The 17,082-nt window shown below is 38.2% G+C and overlaps 1 pseudogene; it reads left to right on the forward strand.

The window, feature by feature from the left end:
• Positions 1 to 13,102: 13,102 nt before the first annotated feature.
• Positions 13,103 to 13,222, forward strand: LOC129883835 (5S ribosomal RNA; annotated as a pseudogene).
• Positions 13,223 to 17,082: the final 3,860 nt, after the last annotated feature.

Below are 17,082 nucleotides of genomic sequence, written 5' to 3' on the forward strand. Positions count from 1 at the left end.
CCAAAAGTGATGTCTCTAATAGAGAAAGCTTGATGAAATATTGTTAAAAGAAGGGAAAGATGTAATAAAACTAATGAAATGACTATTGTGAGCAATTGCATGCAATGAACCTTTTACATGATTGTGCAAGTGAGTGAACTATTCATTGTGATTGTGATTGTGATTGTGATTGTTGGATTGGGTACTATGTGGTTGGAGCTCTTTCATTTTCTATTTTATATACCGTATCTTTAGAAACTCTTGTACCTATTGAGACTAGTATCCTTAGGGGTGTTAGAATATTTCTTGTAATAAACCTTGGAGTTTTATATTAATAAATAGCAACTTCATAACTTTCTTGAGCTATTTTTTTAGTATTTTGTTAACCTTCCACATGTTTTTCTGTTTAGAAGTTTGAAGGTTCTCCTACTTAGGTGTTATGAGTAGGTGCCCGCATGGCCCAATGGGTTGGGTCATGATAATTTATTATTAGATCCCAGGTTACAGGTCTCCTAGTATAAAAACAAATGTGGAATAGATTCTTGCGGATTGGTGTGTTGACATCCACATCTACTATTCGAGAAGCTATGAAGCATTCTAGGAAATTATTCCACTTCTTCTCTCTTTTCATGGGGTCTGTCACTTGTGGTTTGGGTTGAATGTAATTGGTATCACTGAATTTCAATTGGTATCTCAACAAAGTGAACTATATGTCATAGTCGCGATTAAAAGGACACAAGTAAGAGAAATTGGAACCGAGATGATTTTAATTGATATCTAGCCTTAGAGGATATGTAAGTTCATAGATGATCAACTATTGATCATCCAAGAAAGAATTAAGTTAATAAGTTTGAATTGCTTGTGTGATGTGGTTCCAAATTTGTGACTATGTGCATAGTGGTGTCTACCTGATTGACAATGTGTGGAGTGCACTTATATGAACAATATGATGTGTTAATTATGCTTGCATGGATAATGTGATGTGTGGTGAACTTTATGTTGCCTGAGATAGATGCCTATGGATGAAATTACTTGAAGAGCATAATTGGCCCGACAGCTGACAAGCAAACCTTTCATTCTTATGTTTACGAGTGAATATTGGAATTCGCAATGAGGTAGAATTTCTTGAGCCTCTATGAACTCTAAATAGAAAAAGAGTTGGAACGCATTGAGAGCAAGGGTCTAGTGCTAATATATAATGTGATTAGTAAATGAATTTCTAATGAGTTAAATGATATACTTATGTGAGAGAATGCAACTCTTAATTGCGTGTGGACTTACCTTTGGTAAATATGGTATGGGAAGAGAATGATTTGTGACTATAGAGAAACTCTCATTCAAGATAGTCGGGATTGGTTTGGAACCATATGAGAAAAGGCATATTGTTGCATAATAACAGAATTTGTTATTATGAAAGATTTCCTTAACGTGTTTCATAAAGGGTTTTAAATAAGGTGATGTTGAATTCTTGTATATGCATTGCTTGATTTGGTTTTGAAAGTATGTTAAGGGCCATAATGTGATTTTATGAGTAAGTCAAGACTTGAGACTAGGAGTACGAGCTATATTATACTTGAGATTATAATTTTTTTAAATATTGGATTGAGTTTATGGGAACTCAATTCTATAGTTGTTTCTAAATTGTGCTCCTATTTATCACTATGTTATTGGATTAATATGGGTAATGAACAAATCCTTATGGTGTGCATGTTTGTTTATGCTCAGATAATGGTGAGAAGGTCTTGTTTGTATATTGCTGGGTTTGATCTTGGGGTGAACTCCGCCGAGCCTATCTAAGAGAGAGTTAAGCTCTGGCTTAATTGTGACCCTGAAAGTCAATATTGATCTCAAGAAACAGAGAAAAAGGAAAAAAATCTTTAAGAAATTGTTCCTCTGTGGTGGGATAGGGCGAGACAGAATCTCAGCCCTGTCTCTCCTATTTTTGCCCTGTTCTACCATTCGACTATGAGACGTGTAATAGTTAATTCTCGCTTTCAAACCACTACATAGTAATAGAGAACTGGGGTCTGTTGTATGGTTAAGTGTTATGACTGACCATGGTTGTATAGTGTTTTTAAAACGTATTTCTTAATGGGCATATATGTTATTGATTTAATGGGGGTAATATTTCCTGATTGAGGTAACCTATATGCGTATTCGAAGATCAGACCTTATTCGATTCGGTAATTTTTATCCTTGATTGAGTAACGACTTACTTTGTAGTAATAATGTGTAGTTAATGAGAAACTGTGAGATGGTGTTGGGACCAAGTCTTTGGGTATTGGTGAAATTATGATTGTCCATTAATGAGAATGGTCACTCACACTGTATTTGTCAAAATAACCTATAATTGGCTGAGTAGTGTTGGACATTACTCATAGACTTATTTTATGAGAAGCTGGTAGTAGTTTTTGGATAAAGGGTATGGCAGAATGATGGGAATTTTGAACTAAGTTGAATTGTTTGTGTTCGATGATCCTTAGTAGCAGGGTCGGTTAAGGGAGTAGGGTTAGTAAATGATTTCTTGATTGGTCATGTTCCTCTTGTAGGTCATGATAATACTTTGTGGTTGCTGCTTTTTGAGTGGGGTGATGTGCTCATTACAATAATTATTAGGGTGTATGTGCTGGGGTAATGTTACCCCTAGTATGAGAGTAGACATAAATTAAGGCTAGGATAGATTCTAATGAAATTTATGTGTTGTCTGATGTAGAGATATTTGGTGTCTCGAGCATAATATTTGGGAAAATTAAGGTGGTATCATGATATGTGAGGAATATAGTATCCCATAGAAACTTTCAGGATGAAATTCGGGTTAGTAGAACTCCTAATATAGCATTTGATGTAAAAGGGTTAGTTTAGGATGTCGAAATCTTATTTTTGTGTTGCTAATTTAGAAAATATTGGGACTACCCTGGGTTATAGCCACACCTATGCCACCATAGTTGGGTCAATCATAAGGTGAAGTAGAAAATTTTGTGGCCCTATTTCCTTTCCAAGCTCAGTCCATTGACAAGGTCCTTTTTGCATTTAAGCCTCGGAACATGCTCGGATAGCTCTGGAATGCCAAGTTTGGTCTAAAGTAACTTTAAGTTTAGTTTTTGAGTCTTTCGGGATGAGTTTATGGATTTGGTTGTGTTGTTTGTAAAATCTACATAAGTGTTGACTTTGATCAATATTTTGACAAGACAACCTCCGTTGGTCATTCAATTGATTCCGTTGAGTCCAGAATGTCATTTCCAATGGTGTTTCATGGTTTTTTTTTTGCATCAATGGGGTTTCGAACTAGTTTTGAGCCACCGATGGGGAATTTTCCATCCTTGTGAAGTTTCTAATGTTAAGCTGTTGGTGCAGCTGACATTTCTTCTCTAAGATGATGAGCCCTTGGCTGCATTTGTAGCGGTTTGGTTGACTATTATCCTCATTCGCGGGAGGACCTCTGCATTTGTGAAGGGAAATGGGCTTATTCTCCAAGTTTGTAGAGGTCACTGGGTCAGTGCTCCACGTTCGCTGGGTTAGACTCCATGTTTGTAGAGGTTCAGTCGACTGACGTCTCATTTGCGAAGCTATTCTCCACATTCGTGAAGGCCAAATGGTCTGACACTAGTGAGCCTTTTAAGCCCATTTTCCAGCATGCATTTATTCATTCAACTCTTAGAAAATTAATGATTTTGAGAACATTTCTTGGCCAAATTTGGTTATTCTTATTGGAGGGTGTTGGAAATTTGCGTGGGTACATTACAGGGTTGTTGAATCATCCGTTTCTCTTGGTAATTTCTATTAATTTATCCTAGACTTCATTATTTGATTATTTTTGACTCTTCTAATTTTGGGACTGTTTGTGAGGATCTTTGCTCATTTTTGAAGCATGAATTCCTTGAGCTCGTTGGGACCTTGATGTAAAGTTATTTTTGTGATTCTGTGCATGAGTCCCAAGGTCTAATTTTAGCCCTTTTTTATTCCTAATTTACAAATTATAATATGAGTATCAATTGTCTTCCTTATCTTGCTTATGTTCATGATACTAATGCCGGTACTCCTTCTCTTGAGTCAGTTCCAGTGGTTAGAGAGTTTTTTGATGTGTTCCCTATTGCTCTACCGAGTCTCCCTCCTGACCGTGATATTTATTATGGCCTTCATGTTGAGTCAGACACTCCTCCTATTTCTATTCCACCCAATCAGATGGCTCCAAATGAGTTGAGGGAGCTTAAGAAGCTGCTTCAGGACCTTCTGAGTAAGGGGTTCATTAGGCCTAGTGTGTCTCTTTGGGGTGCTCCTGTCTTGTTCATGAAAAAGAGGGATGGTACCTTGTGTATGTATATTGACTATAGACAGTTGAACAAGGTGACAATCAAGAATATGTATCCTATGTCGCAGATTGATGACTTATTTGACCAGCTTCAGGGTGCAACAATATTTTCTAAAATAGGCTTGAGATCGGGCTACCACCAATTAAGGATTAGGGAGGCGGACATCTCTAAGAATGCCTTTAGGACTCAATACAACCATTATTAGTTCTTAGTCATGTCTTCTAAGTTGACTAATGCCCCAACAGTATTCATGGAGTTGATGAACTGTGTGTTTAGGCCCAATTTAGACACATTTGTGGTAGTGTTTATAGACGATATCTTAGTCCACTCTGGGAGTAGGGAGAAACACGAGCAACATCTAAGGATTGTACTCCAGACCTTGCTAGACTAGTGGTTGTATGCCAAGTTCACTAAGTGTGAATTTTGGCTGAGTCTATGTCATTCTTGGGGCACATGGTGTCCAAGAATGGGATTATGGTGGATCTAGAAAAGATCACCATCGTTCATGATTGGACTAGGTCTACTTTGGCTACCAAGGTTCATAGTTTTATCAAGTTAGTAGGCTACTATAGGTGGTTAGTAGAGGGGTTTTCTTCGATAGTGGCACCATTGACTAGATTGACTCAGAAGAATGTCCCCTTCCATTTGTCTGATGAGTGTGAGACGAACTTTCTGAATCTCAAGGCCTTGGTCTTCTTACTGAGGGCCATGGGCTTACACTCTACTAAGATGCTTTTGGTGTCGGACTGGGTTTTGTGTTGATGCAGCAAGATAGACTTATCTTTTATTCTTCTAGGCAGCAAAAGCTTCACGAGAAGAACTACCCCACTCATGACTTGGAGTTTACGGCGGTAGTCTTCGCATTGAAGATATTATACACTTCATTGTGAGATGCTTACTAACCATCATAGTCTTGAAGAAGGACCTTAATCTGAGATATCATAGGTGGTTGGAGTTATTGAAGGATTATGATATCTCAATTCTTTATCACCCAAGCAAGGCTAATATGGTAGAAGATACCTTGATCCAGAAGAAAGTGAGTATGAGGAGTTAAGATTTCTTAGGCTATGGTGACTTATGGCTTCAAACATCCAATCCCTACTCAAGTAGATGGTTAGACTTGATATTGTTGAGCCAGGCAGGGTACTTGCTTAGGTACTTGCTTATATAGAGGCTAAATTTTCTTTCATGGAGTAGATTCAGGCATAATAGTTTGATGGTCTGCAATTGAGGTGATTCGAGATAGGGTGCTCAGCAGTGAAACTAGGAAGGCGATCTTAGATCTAGTGATAGTTCTGAGGATTGAGGTTCATATCTGTTTTCCTAAAGTTGGATATTAGGCTAGGCTGATTCTGTAGGAGTCAGTTGTTCTAGATATTCTATTCATCCTTGTGCAGTGAAGATGTACCATGATCTAAGGCTGCACTATTAGTGGTGTGGGATGAAAAGAGACATTTTAGTTGTTGTGGCTAGGTGGTTGAAATGTGAGTAGGTAAAGTACGAGCACTAAATGCTAGTTGGTTTTACCCAGCAGGTACCCATTTCTAAGTGGAAGTGGGAGCGGATAGTTATGGATTTTGTGGTAGGCTTGCCCCATACTTTTTAGGAGTTTGATTTATTTGGATCATCATTGATTGATTGATCAAGTCTCCTCATTTTCTGCCAGTTGAAACTACCTACATTTCAGAAAGGTTAGCATAGATCTACAACCAAGAGATTGTCCATTGGCATGGTATGCCAGTGTCCATTATTTTAGATTGTGGTACTCAGTTTACCTCATATGCTAGAGGTCTTTTCAGAGGGATTTGGGCACTAGAGTTGCTCTTAACACAACATTCCACCCACATACTAACGGTCAGTCTGAGAGGACTATTTAGATTCAAGAGGACATGCTATGAGCTTGTATTTTTGATTTTGGGGGTCTGTGAGACCAGTTCTTGGCTTTAAGAGAGTTCGCATATAATAATAGCTACCACTCTAGCATTCAGATAGCTCCATTTAAGCCATTACATGATAGGAGGTGTCGATCTCCTGTGGGCTAGTTTGATATTTTTGAGGTTTGTCCATGGGGTACCAACTTATTGCGAGATTCTTCAGATACTGTTGGTATGATTTAGGAGCGCCTTCGTACTATCTAGAGTAGGAACAAAAGCTATGCTTACCGGAGGATACAACCTTTAGAGTTCATGATTGGTGATCAGATTTTTTTATGGGTGTCGCCCATGAAGGGCGTGATTAGGTTTAGGACGAGGGGCAAGCTTAGCCCCAGGTTCATCGAACCTTTAGAGATCCTGAGACTGGTAGGTGAGGTGGCTTATGAAATAGCCTTACCTCTGGTGCTTTTTGGTGTTCACCTTATTTTTCCATGTTTCTATGTTGAGATGGTATGTTCTAGATACGTCTCAAGTGCTTTAGTGGGATTCGATTCAGTTGGATAAGTCTTTGGCTTTCGAGGAGGAGCCTATGGGTATTTTCAATAGGCAGGTCAGAAAGTTGATGACTAGGAAGATCCCATAAGTGAAGGTCTAGTGGAGACATCGTTCAATCAAGAAGGTGACTTGGGAGACCGAGCTGGATATGTGGACCCGCTATCCTCACCTTTTTGAGCCTTCTAGTACATCCCTTGTTTTTAATTTTGAGGACGAAAGTCCCTTTAGTAGTGGATGTTTTAATGATCCTCGTGGTTATTTTTTTATTTTTGCATGCTCTTACTATTTTACCCCTCTCTATAGCTTCTTTGTAGAATTTATGCGGTGTTGGGATGGGTGGAACACTTTTTGAGGAGGTTGTGTAAGTTTTGAGTGAGTTTGTCCCTTTTTGATGCATAAGGCTTGAAGGAGTTGACTTTAGCTAACATTTGGAAATTCCGATATCGAATGAAGATTCTATCAGTTCCATTAGCTCTGAAAGGGTCATTTTGGTCTAGTGTGATGATCGGTTTGGGATTTGGGTTTATCATTTTGAGTTGGTGCAATTAGGCATTTTAGTTTTAAAGTTTTGTTCAAAGTTTGACTTCGGTCGATATTCTTAGTAAACGTGCTCGGATTGAAATTCTGACAACACAGTTAGCTTTGGAATGCCAAATTTGGTCTAGAATGACCTTTTGTCTGGTTCCTAAGGCTTTCAGGATGAGTTTGTGACTTTGGCATGTTGTTTGTGAATTCTCTGTATGTGTTGACTTTGGTCAACATTTTGACAAGACAATCTCCATTGGTCATTTTGTCGATTCTATTAAGCCAGGAGTCATTTTCAATAGGGTAGCATGGTTTGTTTGCGTCAATGGGTATCGAGCCCCCGACAAGGAATTTTCCATCCTTGTGAAGTTATTGATGTTCAGTTGTTGGTGCAGCTGATATTTCTTCTCCGTGATCGTGAGCCCTTGGCCGCGTTCGATGGTTTTCTGAATGAGTTCCAAGCCCTCGACAAGGAATTTTCCATGCTTGTGAATTTGTTGATGTTTAGTTGCTGGTGCAACTGACATTTCTTCTTCGCGGCCGTGAGCCCTTGGCCGCGTTCGTGAAGGTTTAGATAACTATTCTCCATGTTCGCGGGAGGAGCTTTTCTTTTACAGAGTTAAATAGTCATTGCACCCCATTCACAGGCTATCCTTTGCATTTGAGGATGGTCAGTTGACTGATCTTCGCATTTGTGGAGCTATTCGCCGTGTTCATGAAGGCCAAATTGTCACGACCCAACCCCATAGGCCGCAACTGGGGTATGACCTGGACCCCTCGTACACATATCTATTAGCTGTGGTCACATTGAATCGTAAATAAGACAATATCATATAACAGAGCCCCACTAGGCGATAATATTTTCATAAACCTGTAGCCCTTTTCGTTTGTATCACAACATGACAGGGCACGCAAGCCGACAAGGCTGCCATAACATAATCACATATATCATATATCAGGTAGACCCAACTGAATCAAACTGACATACACAACCTACATATATATGTCTGCAGACCTCTAAAAATAATAATGACAACATATGGCAGGACAGGGCCTCCGCCGTACCCCTGAATAAATAAAACGATGATATACATCAGTGGCTAGCGCCAAAACTAGGCTCCGATACAATAGAGCCTCTTCCAGCTGAGCTAAGCAGAATCCTAAGCTGACGAACTCCCAAAACCCATACCTGTACCTGCAGGCATGAAACGCAACCCTCTGAAGAAAGGGGATCAGTACGACATATGTACTAAGTATGTAAAACATAACATAATACAACTGGAAGCATATCTGAAGTAAAGAAATAGGGGATAAACTATCAAAATTGGAAATTTGTACCTATACTCTGTGAGTCATAAAAGCATGCATGCTCAAATTATATAATATATCCAGCCCTTTCAGGGATTCGGTGAATCATATCTGTAGTATCAGTATCAGGCCCCACGCCATCGTAACCTTATTACAACACATCATCATCATATATATACATACATACCCGACCCTCTAATGAAGGGCTCGGTGGACAATGCAGTGAGTTGTGCACGATAACGGACCCGGCTCGGGACTTGGTGAAAGAAGTGTTATAGTATACACGAGTAGAGTAGTGAGAAATAAAATACAGTTTAAATCATTATCTGAGCCTCAATGAAGTCATCAAGTGAACCATCACCTGGGGATCAGGCCAGAAGGTATCTGATGTATACTCTCTAACTATCACTAAGGACTATGTAAAAAGGAGTTTTTAGAAATCTTAGACGTATGCCAATGTGAAATATCTTATAGCAGTCCAAGCATTGATTATCTCAAAGCCTTTCGTTTTTTACAAACAAGAGTTTAGTCGAATCAATTGTTATACAGTTAGATAGAAGACTCGAAGATAACAGCTTACTACTTTAAAGTTTAACATTCAAAAGTGAGTGAGGGTCCTGAAGTCATATTCAGAACCTGGGAATGGAATTACCCCCAAAGCTCATATCATATCCTGCTTACATCTAGGACATGCCAAAAGAGAAAAGATAGTCTTTACATACCTATACCAAAAACATACCAAGAGAAGCTTCACATACCTCTTGGGAGTTACTCTTTATCCTGCTTGTCTTGTCATCCTCTGAACCTATTCAATATGAAAGTAATACGAATATCAACTACTCTTAGCTTTCCAGCATCTCAGGTTACACCTTAGTATTAATGGAATCTATTTCCTTAGTCGTTTCCTCGACTAGTTCTTTAGTTTGTTAAGGCGTTAACAAAAATTGGGCAGCACCTCCCTTATAATGTGCCCTATCCAAATTTCCAATTAGGTCCCTAAGACTTACAGCCAACCAACAACAACAACCTGCAGCATATGTTTAAGTAATCCACACCAACAATATACAACATAAACTCCAAACGACTTATTCAAAAATACGATATCACAATAGGGCGTCTAGCCTTTATTTTGTAACGCCTTTCATTATACGCAATGAGGGGTCATGTGGATGCAACAAGAAGCATCCATATCCCTTTTAGAATTCATTTAGGCCCCGCAACAATACATTACACCCCTACAACAACAATTCACTCAAAACTATCAAAACGTGAATTCTGGACAGCTTACTATTTTACCTTGTCGCTTCGTTTCGAAGGGGTAATGGAGGGAAACAGGATTTATGTCCTTCATGAAAGTTATAGAAATGTGTATTAGAGTCTCATACAATTTGGAATCACCCCTACATCAATTTTGTACAAAAATATATGCCTAAAACACCATCAACAATCCGTGTAAGATTTCCAAAACCAAAATCTGGGCAGTACCTCCTCTACACTTCATCAGCCTTTTTCGAGAAGCTAAAAGCAAAAATGGATTTGAAAGTCTAAATAAAAGTTATAGAACTATGAAATAACTTTCCAAAACATATTGAATAAAACAAAACTAAGCTATATACAAGAGGTTATACCAATATTACTAACAACTGTCCCCTCCAAAAATGGGTTTATTAACTAGTTTTTAACGTTTTCCCTCTTTATTCTTTAAACTTCCTCTCAACTTCCAAGATGAAGAATTAATTCCGTAGACATCGTAAAATACATATATACACCTCCACGTGCTTATGGAACATCGTAGATAATTAATTCACGAAAGAAAAGTGAAGAACTTACCTTAATTTCTTAGAAACCATGGCTGCCTTCTTTCTATTCCTCTCTACATTTTTCTTTTCTTGTTCTTGGCTGAAGTTTTGGCTAAGAATGAGATACTTAGTCACAATAAAAATATATATAGGGTGGCTATAGGGGTGACACGTGTCATCCCCCTAGGGGTGACACGTGTCCAGCCATGATTGGGCCACCATATCTATGCAATCAATTAGGGGCTGCCACATGGCAGTGGGGCCCACCTCCCCCAAGAAGGTGGGTCACCTAATTGACCCCAAGCAGGTGGGTCACCTCCTTGATTGAGGTGCTGCCATGTGTCACTTCTCCATTGGCTGCCACGTGTTACTTTTTTCTTCTCCCTCGTGGGTTCATAATCTCATCTTATTTTAAGAGCCTATGTAATCCATGCTATGCAAGCTTGGTACGTACTCCAATAGCTTAAGTATATAAGACTTCCAAGTTAGTAGCTTACGTAGGTAAATCAAGTCCTACGACTCATTACTTGGCCTCCAATTCCTTCCAGATTCTTATGATTCCATTTCCAACCTTTTCTACTACGGGGTATCACATCCTCCCCTCCTTGGAGTCATTTGATAGTGTCGTAGCATATCCGTATCACATGATAATATCCAAGGAACTTATGAGACATTTCGAGTTTAAAAAAGGTGGGGTATAACATCCTTCCCCCCTTTAGAACATTTGTCCCCGAATGTTAGACAAAACTCCTCTTAGTACCTTATACAAATCATAGGGAGATTCTTTGCGATCTTCTTAACACATACTTCCCAACAAGTACTTCATATACATGTTTCAGAAGTTGGGGTTACCTGTAAATATCGGTTACAAGTGTGAATACTTGTATTTTATGTTCTCTTTAGTTCCCCGATTATCCTCTTTCTGGTTTTGGTTTTTCTATCATATCTTGCTGGAAGGCACGTCTTTAGTCTACAATCTTCCAGTTTGTCGATCTAAGATGGCTATAGGTTTTTCCTCACAGGATTTCATCTCCTGGACCTCATCTATGGAATATCCCCTGGGTGACTCATCAGTACCCTTGCGAAGCATTCTTATCTGATGGATTGGGCGTATAGTTTCCAAATAAGGTGGTAAGCTCAACTTACTAGCCACGTTGCCCACCTTATGAGCAACTTGATACAGTCGAACATATTCTGGGTCAAGTTCCCTTTTCTAGGTGACCCTGCCATGAACATCCAATCATCAGTTTGAACTCTGCATGTCGATGTCGATCATCTGTATATCATTCCTGCCGACTCTGGGCTTTTAGTGAATAGCTTTCTTAATCATGTCGGGGCCTTTTTAGCTTAGTCTTTCTAACATCTACCCATCCAATAGGGGACTTACACGTCTTGCTCTACCAATCTTGTATGGGGCCATTAGGATACGAGAGTAGTAGTTATTATTATAGGCAACTTGATAAGTAATAGATAATCATCCCAGCTATCTTTGAAGTTAACAAAACCAGCTCATGACATATCTTCTAGCATCTGATAGTATGCTTAGTCTATTCAGCAGCTCAAAGTAAAATACGGTATGAAGACCTATCTGTGCTCCCAATCTCTTCTTGGACTGATCTCTAGACGTTAATCATAATTAAAGTCCCTCTATCTGAAATATTAATTGGGAAAACCTCACAGAACCTTACCATTCTCCATGTTCTATAACTCCCCCTAATTTCAGCAGCATAGGTGCTCTTGATTGAAAGCAAATGGGCTGATTCATTAGCCTACTCACAATAACCCATATAGCACCCTACTCTTACAGAGTATAAAATGGGTGCATAATGACGTTAATAACTTGGGAATCGTTAGCCTTGTATAGTCTTTCTCGACTCTTTTTAGAACTTTAACTGGCATTCAATCTTTTGGGTCCTTCTTCCCCTTTTTTTCCAATCCTTAGGGTTGGCTACCCTTGCTTGTAATCCTCTAGACCCATTATCTTGTGTCATTCTTTACCTTTACAAGATTATGAGAGGGTACAAGAAATATCCTAGTGCTATCTCGTTAGTTCTCATGTCTTACCTTGCCTTTCTCTCCCTTATACTACATTCGATGTTGGGGTAGGTCTTTGGTCCAATTGTGGCCATGTCTTACCTTAACCGTAGTACTAATTCCATCTCGGTAGTTTGGCTTAACCTATTTTTGCATTTCTTGGTAGTTGATTGCACTTGGGCTCCTTCACTTGAGATAATAGTTATGGGGACTCCATAAGGTCCTACCACTCCTTTACCCTACAATTTTACACCTTCTCGGCTGAGTATGTAGCCTTTGATTGAAGGAGCAGGGCTAATATCGTTAATCCACAGGTAACATTCCCTTTAGAGACATCTGTCGATGGAGTGTGAAGTGAGTCTTGTAGCCCAGGTCATATTGTGGAATTTTCGACCTTGGGTATTACCTTCTGTCATCCGTAAATTACATCAGCTGGTACCCTTACCTTTTGGGTTTTGCTTTTTCTCTCTCAGAGTTGGCTGCCAAGTGGTGTCAAAATTCCCTCGTCCACTGGCCCATATAGCCATTCTGTGATTTTCCTCTCATTAACTGGTACTATGTTGAAGAGTTGTGGCATTTGAATGTGTCATCAGTTAGCAATTAGCTAATCCTTCTTATTTTTCTTAAGCCCTTGTTACAATTTCCTTAACATAACGTATAGTATTCCAGGAACATAATCTCATGTCGTTCCTTCGCCGCTAGTTTTGATTCTTCCATCTCGCGTGATCATACCAGCACTAATGCATTAAGTTCCATCAGAATTTCAAGGTTAAGCGTGCTGGGGTGAGAGTAATACTAGGATGGGTGACCTCCCTAGGAAGTCTTCGTGTCACGTTTCATTGTAATCCTTGCCATAATGTGTGGGGCACTCGACTTAGCTCCAGATTTACCTCAGCGTTGTCTCGCGTGTCTTTATGTTTTGTCCTGTCCTTTCGTCTATTATCTTGCATTCATTATCGGCGTAGACCTTTAGCTCCACGATCCTTTATTCACTTTGTGTTCTCCTCATTTTCTACCACAAGAGGCTTTCTATTCCTATTTCTTTGATTATTTATCTATCGCAACATCATTTGCGACTAACTCTATAACCAACATTTTGGCTTTTGGTCTAGCATATTGTCATTATCCTTCGTAATTTCTCTTAAGTTGATTGATATTGTAGCGACCCTCCAGGGAGGATGCTACTACAAAAAAATGTATATTAAATTCATGACACAAAAATAAATAACTTTCGTAAGGCCCATTTATATAATCTAAAAAAATAGTGAAAGGTGTAAGTTGTTTGCCAAGTAAATTTTTTTTCATCTCAATTAAATCAAATAAAAATTCCAATTTAGGACAGACGACTTCTAAAAATAGTTTTTTAAAAAAATAACTTCTGAGACATTCATGTATTACGATAATTTATGCTTCATTCAAATATTCCAACTCCAAAGGGAAAATTTAGTGCTTCATAAAACTTAGAAATGTACATACCCCAAAATTTACAAAACAAGCAACCATCCTTAAGTTACAACCCTCAGAAATACGTACATAAATACAAATATACAAGCAACCCATAAATTATATACACGTCCCAAAATACTGCAAAATATAGATGCCTATATGCAAATGTGATCTTCATTTAAACTCCCAAAACTTCATTTCCAATGGCCAACCTCAAGCCTCTTCTCGGACATTTCCTACGATAGAAATAACTATCGCTAAGCACAAAGCTTAGTGGTGCAAAACTACAAGTTTGAAGCCTTTGGGTTTCCACCATAATCTTTTAAAGTTATGAGCCGCACCAATGTACAATAATAATTAAAACAAGGCAACAACTATATCACGAGCATCAAGTTCTAAATGTAAAAGCTTAAGTGTAAACAATTCATAGAAGTACATTTACAAGATTTAGCACCAAGTTTCGCCCAATATGTACGTCATGCCGTCACACCAACATGATCAAGTATCAATAAGGACCGGAGCCCTGTATAAAGAAGGGTAAAGACCCAATAATCAAGAGAACCAAGAACCATATTAAAAATGGCTTCCTAATTCGTACTTAAAATGGATAACTTCCATACTTAAGACGAACTAAAAATCCATAATCAAGATGGAAAATGGTCCAAAACAAGAGGCATGCCAATAGTGACAAAGTCACAGCCATAAGAAGGACAAGGTCCACAAGAATGTCAAGTGATCGAGCAATCCGTACAAGTGGGCGAGTTAAGCAAGTGTCTTGCAAATTTCCCAAGATACCAATATGACAAGACATATTTCAAGACAATAGCAACCATACCAAGATAGGCTTTCAATATATTAGTAGGTAACAAGAGTTTATACACAAACCTCAGCCTTTTAGCATACAACAATCCAACACGACTTCAAAAGTTCAAACCGTAGGCCATCAAATGTCTCAAGTTCCTCAACTTGCACACGATATAAACAACCTTGAAAATACCATTAAATGAGTTATTTAAAATTCCAAAATATCCATAATATTGACATAAAACAAGATTTATTATTGCAAATAAGCCTAGAATGTTTTGACCCGAATTATGTTACTAAAACAGTAAATTCAGAAAGTCAAGTACCACAGGTTGAATCCAAATTTCGAAACTCGAAACAGCAAAACTGGACTTTATTCCCTCATGAAACTTTTAGATCTATGTCTTAAGTTTGAAACACAAAAGGAATAAACACAAAACTCATTTTGTAAAAAACGATATCATCAAAACACTAACAGGTACACATGATGAATTTTGAAAATCAAGAATCTGGACAGATATACTTGTCCGGTTGTATCTAAGTTGGCAAACTGAAAATGGCAAAACTAGACTTTAGTACCTTCACGAAACATTTATATATATGTCTTAAGTTTCCAATAAAAAAGAAATCAACACAAAAATCATTTTGTACAAAAAGATATCATCAACGCACTAACAGCAGTACCATCTCAAAAACGAGTTTGCAACCAAAGTTTATTCCCCCAATTTCGACAACAACTTATCAACAACATCAACAACATTATCAACAATCATTATACATCATAACTTAACTAATTCCACCCATTTAATCCAACCAAAACAGCCCCAAATCCAAAAGTCTCAACAAAGCAAACAAACAAGTTTACAACACTTACTTCTTCCGTTTTAAACCGTTAAATCTCTAAACAAGCTTCTTAACAAGAAAAAGAACCTCAGTCTTACCTTAGGTGTGCAGAAAATACGAAAACACACTCCTTAATAGCTGATTTTTAGCTCAAAGTGAAGACAACGTAACGTCCAACGCCTTTTTCTTCATGAGTTTTGGAATTCGGGACTCGGATTTGGGTCAAAAATGGCTTCTTAGCCTAGAAGATCTCTCTTTCTCTCTTTTTCTATGATGTTATAGAAACTTATGGTCTAAAAATGGATGAGATAAGCTGAAATTATCCTTTAAAAGTCAAAGAAAATGGGCCTGACCCGACTTGGATTCGGGTTGGGCCCAAAATTATCACCCTGCTTGACCCTTCTGTGTTAAAATATCCATAACCCTTTATCCCGATGTCGCCTATAAACCCACGACCTATGGTTGGAAAGGTATTTCAATTACATACAACTTTCATTTTATAAGAGTTCCCAAATTTCCAAATTATAAAGGGTTTATGGCCTCCCTAAGTCTGATCACCCGAAAATGTAGCTAAACAAAAGCATTTTTTTTCCATAACAAAATTTGAGTCAGTAGCAGTTGATCATATCATCAAGAAATAACCACTTTAATGCGAAAATTAGCTTAAATAATTAGGGTCATTATAGATATACTTTCATGGTTACACTCTTTTGTTTTTATACGCAGCCGCCTTCTAGTGTTATGTTGTTCAGAGTCTCGTGACAACTTCTTATCGCTGCCTTATGTAGCATTCTGGCTTCCATCCAATTATTGGTAGCTTCCGGACCTTTCTAACTTGGTTCGTCAAGATATCTTATTGAAGTTTAGATGCCCATCTCAAATATATTCCCATATCGATTGCCTTCACCTTACTTTTGCCATTTTCTCATTAACTTCCCCCCTTTAGAGGGTACTCGTACTTTCCTCTATTTGTACTTATAGTCGTTCCAATTTCAATTAGGCAGTACTAGTATTTTGACGATAACTATTCTAGGTTTTCTTGAAGTAGTGGCTTTGTCCCAACTTGTATCCTTTGTTTCTTGGGATGAATGGAAGTTGTTCCATTTATTCCTTAAGTTTGTCTTCCTCGTCCTGTAAAGGTTCCACTATTTTTGGGGCGATGTTGTGTACATGCATCATTTCTTTAAATCTTAAGCTCCATACTCTTACTGCGTTCTCAACTGTTCAATTCATACTTACATATCTCCTTTTTAATTCGTATTCGTATTCAGTCCCTGATATCTCCTTGAGATGCTTCCGTTAGGAGTTCTTTTCCCAATTAGTCGATGGAGAACTATAAACTATTATCATAAATCATTTTTCAACTATTGTTGAAAGAAATCAGAACCTCTTAAACATCACAGTACTTCTTTTAATACTTGACCTACCTGGTCTCCTTCTGAGTTTATTCTCGAGTTATGAATAACTCATCTAATTTAAAATTAGGAGTTGAGGGCTTGGTATTTTTTCAAAAAGAGTGAAACTCATTCGCGGGACATCTTATCATTCACCCTGAGCCCTCTGTTTATATTCCTACAGTACAAATACGACTGGAAATAGAATAGT

The sequence above is a fragment of the Solanum dulcamara genome, chromosome 3, assembly GCF_947179165.1.
Source record: "Solanum dulcamara chromosome 3, daSolDulc1.2, whole genome shotgun sequence".
NCBI lineage: Eukaryota > Viridiplantae > Streptophyta > Magnoliopsida > Solanales > Solanaceae > Solanum > Solanum dulcamara.